The following is a 9,127-nucleotide window of genomic DNA, read 5'->3' as shown; positions in this document are numbered from 1 at the left end:
GTCGCCTTATGTTAAAAGCCGTTATCTACAGCAAAACGTCTTTGGCAAGAAAATACTGTGAGATACAATACGATTGACATGAAAAGTTTAGATAAGAATACTCACCAGCCGAAATAGCTCAGTTGGGAGAGCGTTAGACTGAAGATCTAAAGGTCCCTGGTTCAATCCCGGGTTTCGGCATCCGGTGGCTGGACTATTTTTATTCTTCATATTCTATTTTCATTCGAAATTTGCTTTTGTCTTGAACTATTTTTGTCCTGAACTATTTCTTTCATGATACTTTTTCGACCTAACTTCAACTCCAGGTTCTAGCTATTCCATCTAGATTCTGTCTCAAACACTGTGTTAATAGTATTATATTAACATCTACTTTCTGCGACTTTCTACCTCTCTATGTTTCAATTCACATGTTTCTTCTTAACGATTTGTTTTATAGCCTCAAACGATTTCTTATTCTTCTTTTCACTGAGTTTGCACCATAACTCTTGCATATTCTGAGTAAACCTGCGATCCTGTTCACTTCTATCCACAGTTTATTATTCTAAAGGTCCCTGATTCTATTTCGGGTTTTGGCGGCTGATTCGCTATCTTTTTCTTTCGTTCAGCTTTCATTTTATCCACGGAGAACTATTCCTTTCACTGATGATTTCCCTTCGGTCATTTCATATCAGATTCGACTCATCTTCAATTCCAGATTCTAGCTATATCAGCCATGACACTATCTATAACTAGGATACTTTAAAAAATGGGTTAAGTCCTGAATTGAATATAACTCATTAAAGTCTCCCCCAACTTATCGTTTTATGCCAAGAGTCCAACATCTGCAATAAAAAAGTCGTTGGTGGGAACAGAAATAATTTGATTGATATACAATACACATGGTATGTATAGCTTTACGTTGTCCGGTACACCAGCCGAAATAGCTCAGTTGGGAGAGCGTTAGACTGAAGATCTAAAGGTTCCCGGTTCAATCCCGGGTTTCGGCATATGTTGGCGGATCTAATAATTTTTTTTTCATTCATTCAAATTTCATTTTATGCACGAAGAACTATTCCTTTCAATGATCTTTTCAATTCTATTTTAAAAAAAGATTCGACGCATCTTCGATTCCAAATTCCAGCCACTTCTCTGCCGTGCACTGAATATACATTGCATAAATTTTCAGCAACATTCATCCATTTTATGTAGACCTCATGCACGTGTTGACTTGTATTACAGTCTCAAAAACGATTTCTGACTCATTCTTTCGCCCAGTTTTGCACCATATTCCTTGCATCTTCAGCGGAAATCCTTGAATTTTCCCACTAGTCAACTAATTTCTCTTTTAGTTTATATTTTATTTTAGGCATGAGTAACTGTTCTTTTCAGTTATTATCTCTTTCTTCTTTCACCTCATATTACATTCCATCCGTCTTCGATTGCAGGTTACAACTATTTCACCTAGCTTTCTTCGGAAAGATTAGCGCTAGAAGTTAACAGAGACACTTTTTAAAGTGTCCTAGTTGTTGTAGATAGCGCCATATCGCACTTGTTATGGCCTCCTCAGTACAACATAATTTGAGATCATGAAATTAGTAGATCTATGTTCATTTAAAGCCTTTAGGAATTATATATGATAGATTTTCTTTTCTTCCTGGTGTTCTTACTCTCTTACCTGAGTGAAGAGATAGAGACAGAGAAACGAAAATCTCAGCATCATTTAAAATCAAAATTAACATTACATTTAAGTATGATTGATATTTTCGATTTTCTTTTAACGACGGAGGAGAGATTAAGAAGAAAAGGAACTATTGATAGGAGGAGGGAAAGTCTCTTACGAGTTTAGGTTTCCATTCTGGGAGTTTTAGAAAGACTTTGTGTTATTTCTCCACACACACACACACACACACACACACACACACACACACACTTTTTTTCTTCCTCCAGTATTTATTCGCCTTGTTCGATAGTTCTCCGTATAGTAACATTTAACCGTTTCTCTAGAAACTACATTCAAGCTCCTATGTGTTTACTTTTAGTGATTTTATTTTTTGCGGATGCGAATGCGATATTCTGGCCGTATTTTCAAGTTTCTCATCACTTTGGAATGACTTAGGATTAATTTCCAATCTAGAATCGAAGATGGGTCGAATCAGATATGAAATGAATGAGGGGAAAAAATCAGCGAAAGAAATAGTTCTTCATGGATAAAATGAATTCTGATTGTAAGAAAAGCGAAGCAAACCAGCCATCAGCTGCCGAAAACCAGGATCTTCAGTCTAATACTCTCTCAACCGAGCTATTTCGGATGTTGAGCATTGTATATAAACCATGTTATTTCTAGTCTTGCCAAAGACTTCCTTATTGTAGATGTATCCTTGACATAAAACGGTAAATTGGGGGAGACTTCAAAGAGTTATTTTCAACTCAAAGCTAAAACTCTGCGTATCTTATTGACCTCTCCCTCCTCCACTCTCTCTCACACACACAAATTGCTAGAGAATATTTGAATATTTTGCGGAAGTTTGTTAGTTCTGCTTTCTATTGAAACTCTGGTTGCTGGGATCAATAAGATACGCCAAGGTTAAGTCCTGAGTTGAATATAACTCATTAAAGTCTCCCCCAACTTATCGTTTCATGTCAAGAGTCCAACATCTGCTATAAAAAAAGTCGTTGGTAGGAACAGAAATAATTTGATTGATATACAATACACATGGTATGTATAGTTTTATGCGTTCGATTTCACCAGCCGAAATAGCTCAGTTGGGAGAGCGTTAGACTGAAGATCTAAAGGTCCCTGGTTCAATCCCGGGTTTCGGCATATGTTGGCAGACCTAATCATTTATTTTTCTTTCATTCAAATTTCATTTTATGCATGAAGAACTATTCCTTTCAATGATCTTTTCTCCTCTATTTTAAAACAGATTCGACGCATCTTCGATTCCAAATTCCAGTCACTTCTCCAAACTTCTCTATCGTGCACTGAATTTATATTGCATACATTTTCAGCAACATTCATCCATTTTATGTAGACCTCATGCACGTGTAGACGTGTATTACAGTCTCAAAAACGATTTTTGACTCATTCTTTCGCCCAGTTTTGCACCATATTCCTTGCATCTTCAGCGGAAATCCTTGAATTTTTCCACTGGTCAACTAATTTCTCTTTTAGTTTATATTTTATTTTAGGCATGAGTAACTGTTCTTTTCAGTTATTATCTCTTTCTTCTTTCACCTCATATTACATTCCATCCGTCTTCGATTGCAGGTTACAACTATTTCACCTAGCTTGTCTGTCAAAGTCCAGGTTTTTAGAATTATGTTACATAAATTTTTACGTGTTTCTTCCATTTTATGGATAAACCTTATGTTCGTCACGACTTGTATTGCAATCTCAAACGATTTCAAACTCCACCTTCCTTCCACTTTTCGCCAGAAGCCATGCGTCTTCACAGGAAATCCTTGAACTTGTTCACTTTTCATCCATTATTTAAAAATTTTTTTCTGAAATCTCCGAAGAGGTTAGAGCAAGAAGTCATTACAGACACCGTGAAAATATGTAAAATATTGAATAAGTGTAGCATATATTATGATCAACATATGGAATGACATTCATGTGTGTATGCATGCATACACATGTACATTCTTAAATACATGTCTACGTAGATACATATACATATGATAGATACACGTTAAACTATCTTGTTGACGAGTATAAATTCCAATGAAAGAGCTTTGTCTCTCGGCATGAAAATGATTCTTTCTCCATTAGTGGGTAATTCGAAAAATAAAACCAATCAATCATAAATATTGTTGATCGAAAGTCATGGATGGGAAACTCGGAGTAACGATTTCTGAAGTTTTGTTTTCTAGTATAACATAAGCCATTATTGAGAACTCTTTTCTACTTGTTCTCTCTCAAATGCTTACATAGCTCTCTCTGTCTCTGTCTTTCTCTGCTTGTCTCTCTCTCTGTGTCTTTATATTTCACTTGCGCTTTCACATACAGTCACACGAATTGCTTGAAAGACATTAAGTATTTTGCTGAAGTTTATTACGCTCTGCTTTCTGCTGAAACTTTTTCTCCTCCAATTTACAGTTTTATGTTAAGAATCCAATATCTACAATAAAAAGTCTTTGGCAGGAATACAAAAAATTTGATTGATATATAATATGGATAGTGTTGGCCAACGTCTCTAGTAGCCAAAATAGCTCAGTCGGGAGAGCGTTAGACTGAAGATTTAAAGGGACACTGGTTCAATTCTGGGTTTCAGCATCCGGTGGTTTGTCAACTCTCTCTCTCATTTTTTTGTTTATTCTGTCTTCATTCATATTATGTTTTAGGCACGAGGAACTGTTCTTTTCAATTATCTTTTTCGTCTTTCATTTCATATCGGATTCGATTCATCTTTGTTTCCAGGTTACAACCATTTCACTTAGCTTGTCTCTCAAATATTACATTTCGTTCACTTTGTGCCATATTCCTTGCATCTTCAGTGGAAATCCTCAAACTTGTTCATTTTTCATCCACTATTTTCAAATTTTCTTTTCCTGAAATCTCCGAAGGGATTGGAGTTAGATGCTGTTACAGATGCAGTGAAAATATGTAAAACATTGAATAAGTGTAGGAATACAGATAATTTGATTGATTATAATTTGGTAGGAATATGAATAATTTGATTTATAATACGAGTGACATGGATGGTTCTGAGATTCGATTTTGCCAACCGTAATAGCTCACTTGGGAGAGCGTTAGACTAAAAATCTAAAGGTACCTGGTTCAATCCTTAGTATCGGTGGCTGGTCTGCTTCATTTTACTTTCGTTCAAATTGTATTTTACCGCTGAGGAACTATTCCTTTCAATGATCTTATTTCTTCATTCATTTCGTATCGGATTCGACCCATCTTCGATTGCAGGTTCCTGCTATTTCATCTAGCTTCTCCATCAAACCCCTGCGACTTCCTCCCATTTTATGTATAAACCTCATGTTCCCAATTCACGACTTGCATTACAATCTCAAACGATTTCTGACTACACCTTTCGCCCAGTTTGCACCAAATGCCTTGCGTCGTCAGAGGAAGTTCTGAAAATTTTTCACTTCTCATCCAATATTTTCCTGTTTTTACTCCTTAAAATATTACTTGATTTTTCTTAAAATAACGTGATTGGTTAAGCTGATGTTATCTTAAAACTCTGACTGATTTTATTTTACCGTCTTAACGATATTTCTTTTCATTTCATTTTTCTAATCTTGACATCATAAGCAGCCGTCCGAGAATGTCATTACGGTTTTACCTATTAGACATGATGTCGTGGCTATAACTAAATTCATACAAAGGAAAATCCCGAGGATACAAATATAGTAAATGACAGTGACGTAAATCACAATATGAATGACAACATAGCATGAGGGAATGCTAGTGAAACGTTCCTTTCAAGACATCAATAAAATGCAAGAATAACACGCCAGACATAATAATCTGGGACGAATTGTGCTCCTCCAACTATACTTGCATTTCATTGAAGTCTCGACGGGAAAACCTTGCTTATAAGTCGAAATCAGATGCCTCACAGCTATCAACATAATGTTAAAAATTGGTGACAAAGAAAACATGCGTCGAGCTGATGTGAAATGCGCGGAGAATTTTAGTTTTAGATTTCTACTTATAGTTATTGGAGCACTTGGTAATGTGACGGACTGTCTTGTTCCAAATGTGAGAAACTGGGTTTCCCCAAACCAGAAAGAATACGTTGAACCATGTGAGTACAGCTACAAGCTATTAAAGACATCGTCAAAATATGTAGATATGGAAAAAAGCTTAGCATATAATCTACGTATGTGATGACATCCATACCTCTCCCTTCTGTGCATATGCGCAAATATATGTTTATTCAGGCATGTATATGTGCACATCTATACATACATACAAACATACAAATATACATGCGTACGTATGAATATACATACACACATATAAAGTACATACATATAAGTCTGTATATAAATTCCTGTGTAGTCTCTAGGCTGGAGAAAGGGTATTTCTCCACTGGTAATTCGAAAAATAAAACAGGTAATCATACATACACAGACATACTTTCGAGGTCAGGAGAAGAAAACTTGTTGCAATAATATCTGAATTTTGGTTTCTGGTATACTACATACAACAGTTATTACTGAATACTCTTGTCTCTTATTTTCTGTCTTTGTCCCTCTGTTTCACTCTCACACACAACAATGGTGCAATACGAGAGTTAGTTTAAATAGCTTGCGGTATTCAATTGTGTTTTGATTTCAACTATAACTCTGGATGGTGGTAGTAGGTAGTCATTGAAGTCTGTGATAGTGAAATATAGAGTTGTATATAATTGATTAAAGTTTCCTCAGTTTGGCACTTTCTGTTAAGATTCCAGTGTCTGCAATACAATGTATTGATAGCAACACGAATGAATTGATATACAATACGCAAGATATAGATAGTTTAGACACAGTTAAACACCGGCCGAAATAGCTCAGTTGGGAGAGCGTTAGACTGAAGATCTAAAGGTCCCTGGTTCGATCCCGGGTTTCGGCATCTGCTGGCTGGTGTACCGTTTTTTTCTTTCTTTTAAATTTTATGTTAACCCCCAAAGAACTATTCCTTTTAATGATATTTTTTCCCGTTCATTTCACACCAGATTTGACCCAAAATCTGGTCCATGTGCTAGTTATTCTCTCAAAAGCTATTTTCATAGTCTAATGTTGCATCAATTTTCTGCGAACTTTCATGATACCTAACATCACGCTCCTTCTTCATGACTTGCATTACAGCCTCAAAATAGTCATGACTCCACCTTTCATCTTCTCCAAGAAAACAATTGACTATTTACTTTCTATCTACCATTTGCAGTTTATATTCACTCTTTAGCATTTAAACCAGCTATATCTAGCCAAAATATTCTACCCGCGTTATATTCAATCTGGCTAGGTATGGCCTCTTCCCACTCCCTACAATGTCGTTTTAGAAATATAAACGATATCATCGAAGTCTCGAAGCTACAAGATATTGCATGATTAATTTAAGACAATATGAATAAATAAGCATTACATTAGACTGAATAATCTGAATGCTAAAGGGTCAAAGGGATTACGTCATTTCTTCTCTATTTTGTTATCTTGACATATATCGCTGTCCGAAATTTTCATCTTGGAGGTGATGCCCCAGCATGGCCACAGTCTAATAACCGAAAAAAGTAAAAGATAAAAGATAAAAGTGTCCTTAAACATGTCGCTTTATGTTCAAAATCCAGAATCTATAATAAAAAGTCTTAAGCAAAAAGTATATAATCTATCTGATCTATAATTATTTCTACAATAGGCAGAAAGCCTGAAATTTTGACGGGAGGGGACTAGTCGATTACATCGACCCCGAAAGGATGAAAGGCAAAGTCGACTTCGGCAGAATTTGCACCCAGGACGTAACGGAAGACAAACCACTGCTAAGCATTTCACCCAGCGTGCTAACGATTCTGCCAGCTCGCCACCTTATATCCGATATATATTACAAGTAACATCGACAGTTTAGAGTAACGTTATTACCTGCCGAAATAGCTCAGTTGGGAGAGCGTTAGACTGAAGATCTAAAGGTCTCTGGTTCAATCCCGGATTTCGGCATCCGGTGGCTGGTCTGTGAAATCTTTGGCGCTCTTCGTATTTTGTTTACTTTGGAATTTTGTTTTAGATCCTTTCAATGATTTTTTTTCCTGTTTGTATCATCCCGAATTCGACCCATCTTCTATTCCAGATTCAGCTATTCTATCTATCTTCTCTCTTTAACATGAAATTTATAATATTCATCAATTTACTGCGACTTTCCACCATTTTATGTCTAACATCATTCTCTTCACGAATTGCATTACAACCTCAAACAATTTCTAACTCCAGCTTTCACCTTGTTCCGAGGAAACATTTGACTCCGTTTACTGTCCACTATCTGCAGTTTTATTAAAGAGAACACATCATTTCATTTTACTGTCATTTCTTCTACATAACTGTTTAAAATGTCATTTCTTCTCTTTTCTTGTTATCTTGACATAAGTTAATCCCCGAAATTGTCATCTCAGCGATATCTACCTATGAGACATGATGTTGTGGCTTGAATCAAATGGAACACAAAACAATCCCGAGTATAGCGATGTAATGTGCTACAGTGATATAGAGGGCATAAATCACTCATAAATTGAAAGAATACAAGTGAAAACATTCCAGTGCAATGAAATCCAAAAACAACAGGCCAAATGTAATGATCTGAGTCAGATTATTTTGTCTGCCTCGCAAAACTGGATGAGAAAATTATGCAATTAGTTATAATCAGATATTCAGAATTTGTGAACTTAATGTCAAAGATTAGTGAAAAAGAAAACGTCTGCGCCGAAATGATGAGAAATCAGGACAATAGCCTTAGATTTTTTCTCATAATTATTGGAGCACTTGGTAACGCGACGAACTGTCTCAGTACCAATTTTGAGCAGCTGGGTCTCACAAAACCAGAAAAACTCGCTAGATCAAGAGATTACAGCTACAAGCTATTGAAAGCACTGTGAAAATATGTAAAATACTGAGAAAGTTTAGCATTATATATGATCTACAAATGGAATAACATCTGTATCAGTACCGAACTTTGTATGTGCTCAAACATACGTATATTCATACGTGTACATGCATATATTTGAGTGTGCATGCATACATATGTACATTCTTAAATGCATGGATACGGATATACATACGTATAAGATGCATATGTATAAGACTATTTTATTGCAGCTGTGTAGATTCCTATGAAAGATTAGTTTCGAAGATAGAAAAATATAATTTCCCCATTGGTGATAATTCGAAAAATAAAACCAGTTAATCATACATACATACATACATACATACATCTAAAATGGTGACCCGGACGTGATTCGAACACGCAGCCTTCTGATATGAAGATGGAAAATTCGGAGTAACAATTTCTGAAGAAGTTTTGGTTTCTAGTATAATATAAGTATAATATAACTAATCATTACTAAGTACTCTTTTAGCCTTGTTCTCTCTCAAGTGAACACAGACACACAGACACACAGATACACACACACACACACACACACACACACACACACACACACAC

At 35.8% G+C, this 9,127-nt stretch overlaps 5 non-coding genes across 5 annotated transcripts; all 5 read left to right on the top strand.

The window, feature by feature from the left end:
- Positions 1–107: 107 nt before the first annotated feature.
- Positions 108–180, top strand: Trnaf-gaa (transfer RNA phenylalanine (anticodon GAA)). The gene has a single exon. It is a non-coding gene; the product is annotated as a tRNA-Phe (tRNA).
- Positions 181–913: 733 nt separating this feature from the next.
- Positions 914–986, top strand: Trnaf-gaa (transfer RNA phenylalanine (anticodon GAA)). Its single transcript has one exon. It is a non-coding gene; the product is annotated as a tRNA-Phe (tRNA).
- Positions 987–2,727: 1,741 nt separating this feature from the next.
- Positions 2,728–2,800, top strand: Trnaf-gaa (transfer RNA phenylalanine (anticodon GAA)). Its single transcript has one exon. It is a non-coding gene; the product is annotated as a tRNA-Phe (tRNA).
- A 3,680-nt stretch (positions 2,801–6,480) lies between these two features.
- On the top strand, positions 6,481–6,553 carry Trnaf-gaa (transfer RNA phenylalanine (anticodon GAA)). The gene has a single exon. It is a non-coding gene; the product is annotated as a tRNA-Phe (tRNA).
- A 1,006-nt stretch (positions 6,554–7,559) lies between these two features.
- Trnaf-gaa (transfer RNA phenylalanine (anticodon GAA)) lies at positions 7,560–7,632 on the top strand. Its single transcript has one exon. It is a non-coding gene; the product is annotated as a tRNA-Phe (tRNA).
- The last annotated feature ends 1,495 nt before the right edge of the window (positions 7,633–9,127 follow it).

This window comes from Octopus bimaculoides, chromosome 6 (assembly GCF_001194135.2).
Source record: "Octopus bimaculoides isolate UCB-OBI-ISO-001 chromosome 6, ASM119413v2, whole genome shotgun sequence".
NCBI classification, from domain to species: Eukaryota; Metazoa; Mollusca; class Cephalopoda; order Octopoda; family Octopodidae; genus Octopus; species Octopus bimaculoides.
The sequence above is the reverse complement of the archived record's forward strand: the minus strand, read 5'-3'. Positions and strand labels throughout refer to the sequence as shown.